The following is a 13,020-nucleotide window of genomic DNA, read 5'->3' as shown; positions in this document are numbered from 1 at the left end:
TAAAAGAATGTAAGTGTTGTAAAATGATTGTGGTAGAACAAATTCAGGATGTGCTGTTAAATAATTACCTTCTGATAACAGTAGCTAAGCAACAGCAAGTCTCATTATGTGTCATTACATTACATATTGTACATTACATACAGTATTGTGCAGTGGGACCAAAATTGTATTTTTTTAATCATATATTCAGTATTACTGATAAATTATTAAAAAATTCATATTTCATATTTCCTGTTACTGACCTTAACATGATTTATGGTAATTTATACTAATGTTAATATTTAGATTAATATGTTTAACTTTTATAAATTAGTACTGTATAATAGTTTGACTATAAATGATAGCAATGTGCTGTGAATTTTTTAAATCATTATTGTTTGTCACTGTATTAACAGCAGATTGTACTGTTTTGCACTGTACATCTTGTCACATGGTGTCTGAGAAACACCAAGAACAAAGACATCAGGAAATTGTCACATTCTTGTGTCAAATGCAAACTGTATTCTAAATACTGCATTTGTCCTTTGTAGATTAAAGCGATTCTCTGCATGGTTTTGCGTAGTTTAAGAATGGTGCTAATACACATCTAATCTTAGCATGCAATCAAACACTGGGCTGAAAGGATCAAACCTTCTGTCACCATAGCAACGTTGCACTCGTTTCAATGTGGAAAGCAAAGTGGTACAGCAGATACAATAAAATGAATGAATCAAAAAGTATGTTGGGGAGCCAGTTGTTACAGAACACCAGTGCTCTGGGCTTCACATCCTCCATCCTCTCCAGATGTGTAGATAATCAGAAAACTAGGGCATGTTCATACACGGCTTCGTTTGCTGGCCTTACAACGGATTCTGTGGTCATAAACAATATGTATTGAATAAAACTTCAAGCTGTTCCTAAAGCAGTGAGGTATCCCTGTTGGGGAGCTCTACTGCAGGGTTACATCTACACCAAATCTCTTAAGAGAAGAGAGATGTTAAAGGCGAAATTTTAGTGAGGGATCTCGCAATCACTGTTTTTATGCTACGAAGCAACACGACAGATGTATCACTCTCTATCCACTTTCTATATAAAATGAGTTTACTGATTAGATATGAGCATTCAATCAACTAACAAATGAAGAGGCTCAGATATCCCCTAATCAATGACACTAAGCATATTAGAACATCTAACACTGAAAGAGGACACTTTCATATTATGCACTGATTGCTTCCAACACCTTTTTTCATAATTCTTCCATTTGCCTCTACTCAAAGATTCTTTCTCCGAGATGCAGCACAAAATAACACGGAATTGGTATATAGCGTATTTTTCTTTCCAAAAGACACAGGGTCAAGTGAAATGTTGAAATGATTCAGGATTTTCAATTAGTATATTTGCATAATTTAATTGTGTGTGGTCAGACTATAGAATATCATCATAACTTGGGTCATCATATCAAGACAGGTGAAGATGATGATGACCTCTGAAAAATAGAAAAGAGAGAGAGAGAGAGTGAGAGAGAGAGAGAGAGAGAGAGAGAGAGAGAGAGAGAGAGAGAGAGAGAGAGAGAGAGAGAGAGAGAGTCTTTGTCTGGTCCACATCTGCTTTGCTATAAAATGAATAAATTGCTTTATGCATGAGAATGTTTTATATTTTTCCCGGGTGAAAACGGGTGACCCCCAGCATCCGTGATTCATTTTGTGCCTGTAGATTAACTCACTGTTTTTCTTTTTTTCTATTTCTTTTTTGGCCTGAACCCGTGGGACCAAACATGGTTTATTCTGATCAAACAGTGTTAGGGGGAAGCTAGAGAAAAAGTAATGGGATTTTTCAAGCTTCAGGAGTCCCTGTATAACCTAAGATTAAAAAAAAAAAATTGTGTTTAGCTTTTTTTTTTTTTTTCATAGATAACAATCCATAGATTCTACAGATACACATTTCCAGTCATGGTGATTACAAACTTCTCCCCCAAGTTATATTTTGATTTAAAAAAAATATTAATCAATTAAACAATTTAACAAATATTTCTCAAGCAGTCAGGAGATTACTTGTTTTTAGAAACATAGGGTTTCTTGAATGGCACATTCATAAAATTCATTAAATGAAATTTATTTCATTTTTACTTGTTAAGCATATTTAATCATAGAAAATCGGGGTTCCGGTCCTCATATGGATGAACCGAATTAAAAAGATTTTAATCATTACAGTGTATGTATTTATTTATTAATACAAACAATACAAAGTATATAGAAATAAATGGTGGTCAAGAGATTAAAAGCTTTTAACCATAGAAACAGTTTGTTGGAAATCAAAGTATAAATCTGTAGTATACATTATAAATATATCATATTTGATTCTAGATTTAGCTCTGTATCCGTTTCTTCAGAATAAAGCAGCTGCCTTGGCTACAGCATTGATCAACATAAAATCAAAACGAAGGAAGTGTGCTTAATCTTAATTGTCATGGTTACAAAACCACAGAATTAAGAAAGGAGTGATTTAACAATTTTCTATGCCTATTATGATGCAGTTAATTAATTCCATAAAGGTCCCTCTAAAGACAGTTTTAATTAATGCATATTTCCTCTATCTGCAAGCCGTGACACAGAAGTGCAGAAAAAAAATTCCCATCTGATGTGACAAGGTGCTAATTTACACTATTAGGCCCAGGTGCAAGCATGCGTGTTCCTGCGATTCTCTTAATGAATATAACTCCTCAGTAACACTTGCTGGTGCTGTGTCTTTAAGGGTGAGAAATTTGGTAGATTCAGTCTATTTTCGCACTTTTGTGCACTGTGTGTCTTGGTATAAGGCGTTTAAGGAGCCGGAACATCTCAAGGGCTTCTTGAAATAAAGCAACCTCAGCTGCGGGAAAAGAAAGCTGCTACTCAAAAGGTTTCCATAATGGAAAGAGGATGGAAGAGAGGAAATGTTCTCATCCCTTCCTTTCAGCCAGAATGAGCTGATCTAAGAATTATTGTGTGAAAGTGCCAAAGAAAGAAATCTATGGAAAATATTAGTCATGCACGCACGTCAGCTCCATGTGGTATTAGATAGCAGCATTTCTTTTTTTTATTATTATTGTTTAATCTCTAATGCTCGTGAATTACCTTGTTGCACAGCTTCTCACACAATCACTACTCCCTGCAGTTTCTTGTGTTGCAGAGCTGTTACCTTTCACATCCCAATGTGGGGTTGATTATGTATGTGTTATGCTCAGCCGATTCAAAAGTGAAAGAGCAAAAGAATCAGAAAGGTGCTGGTGTATGTTTCTACTGATGTTTATAGTAATAATAAAAGATACCAAATGTCCAATCTATATACAAATAAAGGATATAAAAGCAGTAATAGCAGATATTAAACAAGATTTGATTCATTAAAATTTTTTAAAAACGATTAATCTTTTGCCATCATAGAGAGAAAGAGTCTAGACCAGGAATCATTGTTATAAGTTTGCTATTTTTTTGGCAACACAATTACAACTAAGGAACTCCTAAATATGTGGAAATTGGCAGGGGTGATAAATGAAAACAGGCTGCACATAACTAGTGAGCACAAAACAAGTATCGACATTACAAGTGCAACACAAATGGACACATACGTAACCGAATGCTAAATCCATCAGAACAGACATAAAACATAAAAACAACAAGGATACAATAACGACTTGTGGTTAGGCAAATTAACAGAAGAAGAAGAAGAATTCTTCGGTGAATGAGGCACAAATAGATGTGTATGAAAATAATATTTAATACTAAAAAAAAGCAAAGCTGGACAACATTATGGGTTGTGTTTCGAAAAGAAGAAGCGAGGTGCAGGTGTGGAGCTAGAGGCAGAAACACCAAAATTTGAACAGGGGAAATAGAGCACATGGGGATCAGGAGATATAAAAGACACTGTCCAGATGCACTAATTAAAGTAGTTCTGAAAAGCTGTAGAAATTCAGAAGTATTTTTTTCTCTATGTGGATACAAACAAGGAGTTGGAGTGCACAAGTGTGAGTTTTATACAGTATGATGTTTGGTGTATATTAGAACTTTAACCAATGCTCATGCTGTGACCTGTTCAGCCTTTGGGCAGGGAGGTCTTAAAAACTAGCATTGAAAACAAAAAGATCTGCATGTGACAATCCTACAGCAAGTGTCTCTGCTACAGAGTAAAAAATAGAAGTACAGTCTGTCAGGATTCTTAAGGTGAAAGAAAACTGTCTATGTTGAGCTTCAGAAAGTTTGCATGTCCTAAGATTAGCCAGTCAGTCTACCAAAGTGGGCGGAGGCAGTCTGTGCAAGGGTTCGGTGCATATGTAAATGAGTGAAAAGCAATAGAAGTGCATACCATGCCATCTGCCAAGGTAGAACAAGTATATAATAATTAACAGTGAGCTCAGATTTAAGTCTTGTTGAATACTAACAGATTAAGGAAAATACGAACTAAAAATATTAATGATAAATAAATAATAATTCGGTCCTGTCAGAGAAATAGGGTGGGAACCGGGAGAGAATGGATCCAGTCAGAAGGCCAACTATTTATTTTAAGTCACTGCAGGAGTGTTATACTCTGCCATTTGTAATATTCCGATCCAGTAGAACAACTATACTATATGGCCCAGATTATGTGGGGACCTGATCCTTGCACTCATGCTATATGTGCTTGTTGAATGTCCCATTGCAAAACCTTTCACTTTAATATGGAGCTGGTCTGCACTTTTCTGTTACAAAAACCTCCACTTTTTTGGGAAGGCTTTCCATTACATTTTGGAACGTGGCTGTAGGGATTTGTTCATTCAGTCAGAAAAGTTTTAGTCCTGACATGCATTTCATCAGTTCATTGCAAAAGTGTTTAGTGGGGTTGAATTTGGGACTTTGTTCAGGTCATTTAAAATCTTTTACACCAGCCTTTGCAAACCATGTCTTCACAGACCTTGTTTTTTTTTTTAAGAGATGCACTGTCATGCTGCAACACTGTCAGGCCTTGGTCTTTTTAGTTTCAGTGAAGAGAAATCTTAAAGCTTCAGGAAATGAAGACATCCTGTACAACTCTGTGACCTATCATTGTCACATCAGTTTGAACTGGTTTATTTATTGGTGTGATAGTCAGGTGTCCACATACATTTGGCAAGATGGTTTTTTTGGTTATTTAATGATTTTCTCTTTTCCTGCTGGGTACTGCAGTGGCAGCATGCTGAGAAAGTCAGTCCTAAATTCTGTTCCTCCTGCCAAAGTTTCCGGCTCTGCTTTTATTCAATCACACATAATTTAATGCTTTCTGGATCTGCCCAACGGAACATGTCTCTTGCTTCAAACAAGTACATTTAACAACCCACAATCTGCCTCAAGCAACTAGAAAATTGTAATCCAGGCCTGGCTCAGACTGAAACTCTATTCAGTAGGTTGTAATAGGCAATGTCGTCTTTGAGTCGAGCTGATAATACATGCTTGATTAGTTTGCCCAGAAGTAAAGGTCAGGGAAAGGCAGGTAGTTACAATGCTACTCATTGTCAAACCCTGGCTTATTAGGAGCTAAAGATTGAAGCCAGTTTTAAATTTGGGGACAGAGTCAGCGCTAAGAAGCACTGAATGGGCATCAAGAAGGAAAGGACAATTGAATCAGAAGCATACAGGTGGTAAGTCTGTATGCCTTGTTCAGCTTTGCAGTATTACTTGTTAAAACTGGTTGTGGTAGGGACATTTGGTGAACTCGTAAAATATTTTCTATTTTGCCAGTAAATATGTCTGAAAGCAGGCTGGTATCTGTTAGCAGTTCAGTTTACTGAATTGTGCAAAGAGAGATCAGTGATGATAACCACTTATGATTGCAGTGGTTTAGTGGTCAGTTATGTTTTTCATAATTGCCTTCTTATAATAATCTTTGCATGCAAAAGTGCATGTACTGTCAGGCCTGTTTTCCTACTGAGACACTCTAACTGGTGACCAGCTTCTTTTATACAGCATCACTCAGGAGAAAACCAAAGGGCAGGAGATGAGTGAAATTAATAGCGCGAGAATGAATATTATCTTAATAGCTGACCAAGACCTTCGGGGACTCAGCTGTGTGCTCATGGATAGAAAACCGGCTAAGTATGTTCATTAAGGTGGGAAGGTTAATGTTTGTGAGTTTCCGAAGGTGATGCTCGTATGTATTTAATGCCTCTATCTTTAAGGGAAAATAATTCAATACAATAGTATAGTTTAAAGGGATTCAGAGATACTAAAATCCATATCACAGAGCACACAATATCACACAATATATTAAACTAAAACATTTGCTGTAAACCATAGACTCAACAGGGGTTTAGACCCAGTAATATTTGAAATAAGATGTTCAAAGTACGTTGTGTTTAGAGTTGGCACAGTTTTGACACAGTAATGAACAATATAGAATAGCATGCCCACAACCATGACCAGTAATCCGTATTTTTTCCATGTACTGACGCTCTGTAGGTGTGGCTTGGTTTAGAAGAAAGTGATCATTAGGCTGTTGCCAAGTTACAGTCAGACACAAGGTCAATGTTGTGGTCCATAATTACATTGGAGATAAACGAGTTCTTAATATTAGCTGTAAATCAGACTCTACATTTTATCTACATCAATTTTAACCAGACTATAACTGAGGTAAGAGCTCATATGCACAGCCTATATCTGTCAGGAGAAAAGGTACTTTTGAAACTCAATACATTGAACACTTGAGGACCAGAGGCTGCAGACAAAATCCATTTTTTTCACAGTTTAAGTCTGCAGAATTGTAGCCAATGTGGAAAACGACAAATATTGATTTCTGTCTGAGATGAGGCTGGAAACACTTTCAGCTTTAATTTAGAACGCACCATTCATTTTAAATATAATCACACTAACCTCTACAACTGCTTAGTCTAAAACAAGCACTTCTTCTGATTATGATCATAATTAAGATCTTTATTGTCAAATAAGCAATTGTAAGACGTTGGCTGTTGGTTTGAATAAAACAGCAAGAAATGGCACAAATTGAGGGTGGGGGTATTTAATGTTTCTGCAGGACTTCTTTAGTGTTGCTCACCCCCTGCAGTACCACTTTGGTAAGAATATGTTGAACAGAGACATCGATTTCCTACTCGGCTTTCCAGCTAGTGAACAGTAGGGATGCATTCATACAGCACTATACAAAGAGCCAAGCTGCAGGGGTCACGTCTAGACAGGCAGCCATATGGAGCTGGCAGATATTACATATAAACAACACAATAATTCACATACCGTACAGCATACAGCTTCTGCCTGGTACTTTCTCTAGGCATGAATGAAATACGCAGTGAAATATATGTGATGTTTATTGTGATTCTAGCGTAAAATTGAGAGGGTGGATTCCCTTTTGAGTCCCCCTTCAGTCCTCGCAAGGTTTCCTTTTTTTTACAGGGTTTTTTAAATGCCACTGTTGCTGACTTACTCATTAAGGATAGTAATCTATATCTGGATTTCTCTAAAGTTGCCATTTGACAATACCTTTTACCATTTTTATTAAATTTGTCATTTGGTGCTGTATTTTTATCGTTTCCATGTCATGTTAGTGTTCGCATGCTGTTGTAACATTATAATGAGACATTGATAGTACAGAACATTGCTACAGTTACACTGCACATTAATAGGAGACAGATTTTTTGTAATCCCAAATAAAAAGATATTAGGCAGATTAAACTGTCAAATAAAAAAAAAAAACCCTGAAGGAGTAAAAGTTTCTGTTTTCACTGACCATTTGTTTAAATGTAGCAATTGAATGTAGAAGTAGTGTAGACAACAAACACTCAAATAAGCAATTTAAAACATTTGTGCTGAGTCATGGCAGGGAGACATTTCAGCTAATTAATGGCCTATGAGATGACCAGCATGATGATGTTGATCGCGGTATTAGAACAAAATCTTTGAACCAGATTTGTTTAAGCAGTGTGAACAGATTAAAGAACTGAAAGATTAATATATACTTTTTTGGGAATTTGGCAGATGCCCTTATTAGACTTACAATTATTGTATTTATTCAACTGTGCCGGTGAGGGTATTTTTTTTTGCTCAAAAGATTACATATTGGTTTAAGAAGCTCATAATGTAAGACATTTAGGGTGGATTAGACAACAAACAATTATGGAATATTTCAGTGGCTTCAGGATTATTTCAGGATTTATGCCAAAGAAGCACCATCTCAACTTTTGACATATGAGTCAAGATTTATCTCTCTTTACTTTTCCCCTCATTTCTCTGCAAAATCTCTGTAGCAGGATTCGTTTGTGTGTTTAGAAGTTGTATTTGCTTGTCTAAACGATTAGAGCGATATTTCACCCTAAACAGTCAGACCTTGTAAATAGCCTACAGGACAAAAACATAGATGAGAGTGATTTTATTGACTGAACCTGTTCCAGACTTGTCAAAAAGCATCAATAAACTCTGAGAGTTTCAGACAGAGTGATAATGATTTGATTAAAACAGAGCAAGTCCAGCCAAGGAAATCTTGATCATCTGTTTTTGTCTGGAGCTCCGGCTACAGGTATTGTATGTGATCTAGAGTCAAACAGCACTTTCAATCTTTTACATAATCTGTGATGTACATCATTTAAATTAATGTTTTGGGAAAAATATTGAGTACATTAAAGATTCATGAATTGAAATGCTCATACCACTTCTTCTTCTTCTTCTTCTTCTTCTTCTTCTTCTTCTTCTTCTTCTTCTTTCGACTGCTCCCATTAGGGGTCGCCACAGCGGATCATCGTTCTCCATATTACCTTATGCACAGTCCCTCTAATGAACTAATTTACAATCCTGCCTATCCTATTTACTACCAATGAAAATCTCAACATCGTCAGCTCTGCTACCTCCTGCTCCACCTCCTGTCTTTTAGTCAATGCAACTGTCACTAAACCATATAACATCTCAGGTCTTACCACAGTCCTATAAACTTTCCCTTTCACTCTTGCAGATTCCCTTTTATCACAAATCACTCCTGCTATCACTCTTCTCCACCCACTCCACCCTGCCTGCACTATTTTCTTCACTTCTTTCCATTACTTTGCACTGTTGACCCCAGGTACTTAAACTCCTCCACCTTCACTACTTCTTCTCATATCACAACAGCAAAAAAAATAAAAGTGGTGTGAGCAAGCAATTTATAATATTTCCTTTCAACCTCAAGAACAGCAAAATAAACTGCAGTTCAAGCTTATGGTGTTTAATGTTTTCTTCATATTGTCACACTTTTATTGAAAATGTAGTCAATTTGGGCAGATACTGTTGAACTATTTAAAGAGAATGAAGTCATGCAAATGCAATGTCTCTTCAGTGTTTTGAAATTTGGAAGATGATGAAAGGTTTGTCTGCATTCACTACAAAAAAAGACTGTAAAATCCCCTTCTGACAACATGAACAAATTTCATGTGAACAAAACTTGAACAATGTTTTGTAACAGAATTAAGATCACAGATCCAGTCCTAATTTTGCAGTTTTTTTTTTTTTTACATATCCCTATCAGTTAAATGTATAGATATTGTAGCCTTACACATCTATAAGGGGGAGTAAAGTGTAAAAAAAAAAAAAAAAAAAGGGATTTGATTATATTTAAGCTTTGGGTTGAAATCTGATTAACGGTGCCCAAATCAACCCCTTAAAAATGAATATACTAACACTTACACTAAAGTAAAAACCACCAAACTAAACGTAGATTTTACCGGGTATCTTATTTTAACTGATGATAAATGAGCTTCTATAATGAACCAAATGCAGAGGAATACTTGTGTACTGTTGTGTGTGTATATATATATATATATATATACAGTACAGACAAAAAGTTTGGACACACCTGCTCATTCAAAGAGTTTTCTTTATTTTCATGACTATGAATATTGTAGAGTCACACTGAAAGCATCAAAACTATGAAATAACACATGTGGAATTATATATATATATATATATATAACAAAAAAGTGTGAAAACTCTTTGAATGACCAGGTGTGTCCAAACTTTTGGACTGTACTGTATATATAATATATATAAACTTTTTGGTCTGTACTGTATATATATATATATATATATATATATATATATATATATATATATATATATATATATATATATATATATACAGTATATATATATATATATATATATATATATATATATATATATATATATATATATATATATATATATATACAGTATATATAAAAAATCCTCATTCTCTCTCAGCTAGCTAGGAATTAGTCATATTTTCGGGAGTTTCTTTGGTAAACTGACTCCTTACGAAAAGTATTCGAGTATAGAGTACTACCTCTGGCAGAGAGTATAGCATAACTACACACATCTACTTTAAAAAGGCATAAATATATTTCAGAATTTGCAATGGTCCAATATTATTATTGGACCATTGCAAATTCTGAAATATATTTATGCCTTTTTGGACCATTGCAAATTCTGAAATATATTTATGCCTTTTTAAAGTAGATGTGTGTAGTTATGCTATACTCTCTGCCAGAGGTCAGCCAAAGCAGAAATGTTAGTAAACCCATAGCTGATCCTTGAGCATATCTGTGATTTTAAGGTAATTCGGACTGAAGTCTTAAAATGTCACTAATTCAAGCACTTAAAGAATGTTAACCCCACCCATCTACAGCATTCATGATAAAAGACATAAGAACTTAGAAATATTTGCTCCTCTGTGAACTGGCATGAAGGCTGGTGGGAGTCTTCTTTGTGAGTGTTGGACAGGAGTCATAAGCAGTGAGTGTGATTGGGAGGACAGGCAGAGAAATGGCCAACCTCTTTCAGTAAACACTGGTTGTTTTTGTGTCCATGACACAGAGAGAAAGAAAATTCAGTATATTATCAAGATGGAAGTATAATTTAAGTTACACTGGACAAGAAAGAGGTTTAAAATAAAAAACACGTGTTTAATTACATATTCAGCATACAGTAAGATCTGTGTGTTTGCTACCAGAGGTTAAATGTTTTGAATGTGAATATGCTTAAGCTTTAGGGAAGTAATTTAATGTGATTTAAATGTCATTCCAGAATCATCCATGATAGCAGACTTGCAAATTATTATTTTATAGGCCACTTTCTAGCTTTTCAAACTGTAACCTCAAAATGAATTTACTCATCAGTACTTCCACTTCAGGGTCTAATTAATAGTTTTAAACAAGGCAATTTTACTTTGTGACCCAGAAAAGAAATTACAGCATAAGCAGATTGCACTGAACTCTTCCTCTTGGCTAGTTGGCCAAAGGGCTTTTCATTAGACCTCTTCAACTACAATGGGAAATCAATCCTAGTTGGCAGACTGCCATTGTTATTGCCCATTAGTTTGCATGCATGCATCATCACTTACCTTAAACTGCTGCATTCTTTTCAGTTCAAGCCTATAGGATGTTTTCGTTACGATATCTCATGCACAAATAACAAAGTCCAGGCCTAGATTTAAATAATTGGACAAATTTGTAGGAAATTTGCAAAGAAACCAAAGTCTCATTAGTAATGTAGTAATGTTGGCATTTGATGTTTAATCACAAAGCTAAGGGAATACTTAAATTTTTTTTTTGTCATTTATCAATAGCTTATTCATTCCTCTTTAGTAACCACTCTATCCTCAGGTGGAGATTGATCTGGAGTCTATTGAACTTGAATTTAACCTAAAGTACAGCAGACAGCATGAGCAAATCATGTTTTATAAAGAAAAAAATGCAAATACCTCTTAAGGAAGCTTGAATGCTTACCTATTCAAGAACACCTGAGTAACCCAATTGTAAATAATTAATGTGGTGTTGAATGAGTGAGAAACAGGGCAGAGCAACTAGACAGACAGGGTTTACTTATAATACAATATTTGTGAATAGTGTAAAGTGTATACTGATCTTTATACTGCAAATGAGTTCGAGTCTGGGTGAAGTTTTATGATGTTTTCTCTGTGTCTGTATGAGATTCCTCAGGGGTTTTCCATATGCCAATATGTGGATTTGCTATGCAAAATTGTCCCTATGTGTGAATTTATGTATAAGTATTGCTCATGTCATGGACTACCATCCAATTCTGGGTGTATTTTCACCTCTATTTTGCAATGATTTGTCCCTCGTCTTCAATAATCCTATTACAAATTCTTGTAAAACAATACCTCAAGAATTGTGTTGCATTGTGAAATAAATTACTGTGACTTTAATTGCGCCAATTTGGCCAAATGTATATTGATACCAGACATCACACCAGTATGCAGTTCTTTCCCAAAAAGAAAGAACACAATTAATATGCTTTTGTGTGCTGTAAAATGTAACTAAGAGGCCCAAACCTGGCACTGCATGACATGGGTTTCCAAGTTGAATTGGAACCAGGTATTAGATGTTGTGGTTACAAATGTATTACTTTGCATGTTTGCCTCACACCTCTGAAGTATAAGATGTTTGAATCCTACTACAAGCCATTTAGAACAGAATTTGCTTGCATGTTCTCCCCATACTTTGGCGGTTTCCTCTAGGTACTCTCGTTTCCTCCAAAAGGTCCAAAAACTGTGTAAGCTGCCAAATTGTCTGTAGGGTGTAAGTGGATATGTAAGTGTAAACTGTATTTGATTGTGCTTTGATGTGTTGGCCCTCTGTCTGCTGCTCAAGTTCACTTATTCCCAGAGTTCACTGAGATAGTCTTCAGGAGCCCCTCTGTGAGAAAAGCAGTATAGAAGCTGGAAGGCTGTTCAACAAGCATGTATTGGTGTAATGGTCAGGTATGTCTATACACTAGATATGAAGAATTATTCATTAATACATACAGGAGACAGGATAAAATGAAAGGGGTGTGATATTGCACAACGAGGAGTGAGGGGTGAGGTATAAGGTGGTGAAGAATTATATGGTTGTGGTATTGAGCAATGAAGAGTAAGGAGAAAAATGAGTGAAGGATGAAAAGTGAAGTGAAAAGTGTAGTGAAAAGTGTAGGTTTAGGAGTGAAGAGTGAAGGTTGAAGAGTGGAGTAAAAAGTGTAGGTTTAGGAGTGAAGAGTGAAGGATGAAGAGTGGAGTAAAAAGTGAAGGTTTAGGAGTGAAGAGTGA

Source organism: Silurus aristotelis (genome assembly GCF_946808225.1).
Source record: "Silurus aristotelis genome assembly, chromosome: 3".
NCBI lineage: Eukaryota > Metazoa > Chordata > Actinopteri > Siluriformes > Siluridae > Silurus > Silurus aristotelis.
This window is presented reverse-complemented; position numbering follows the sequence as displayed.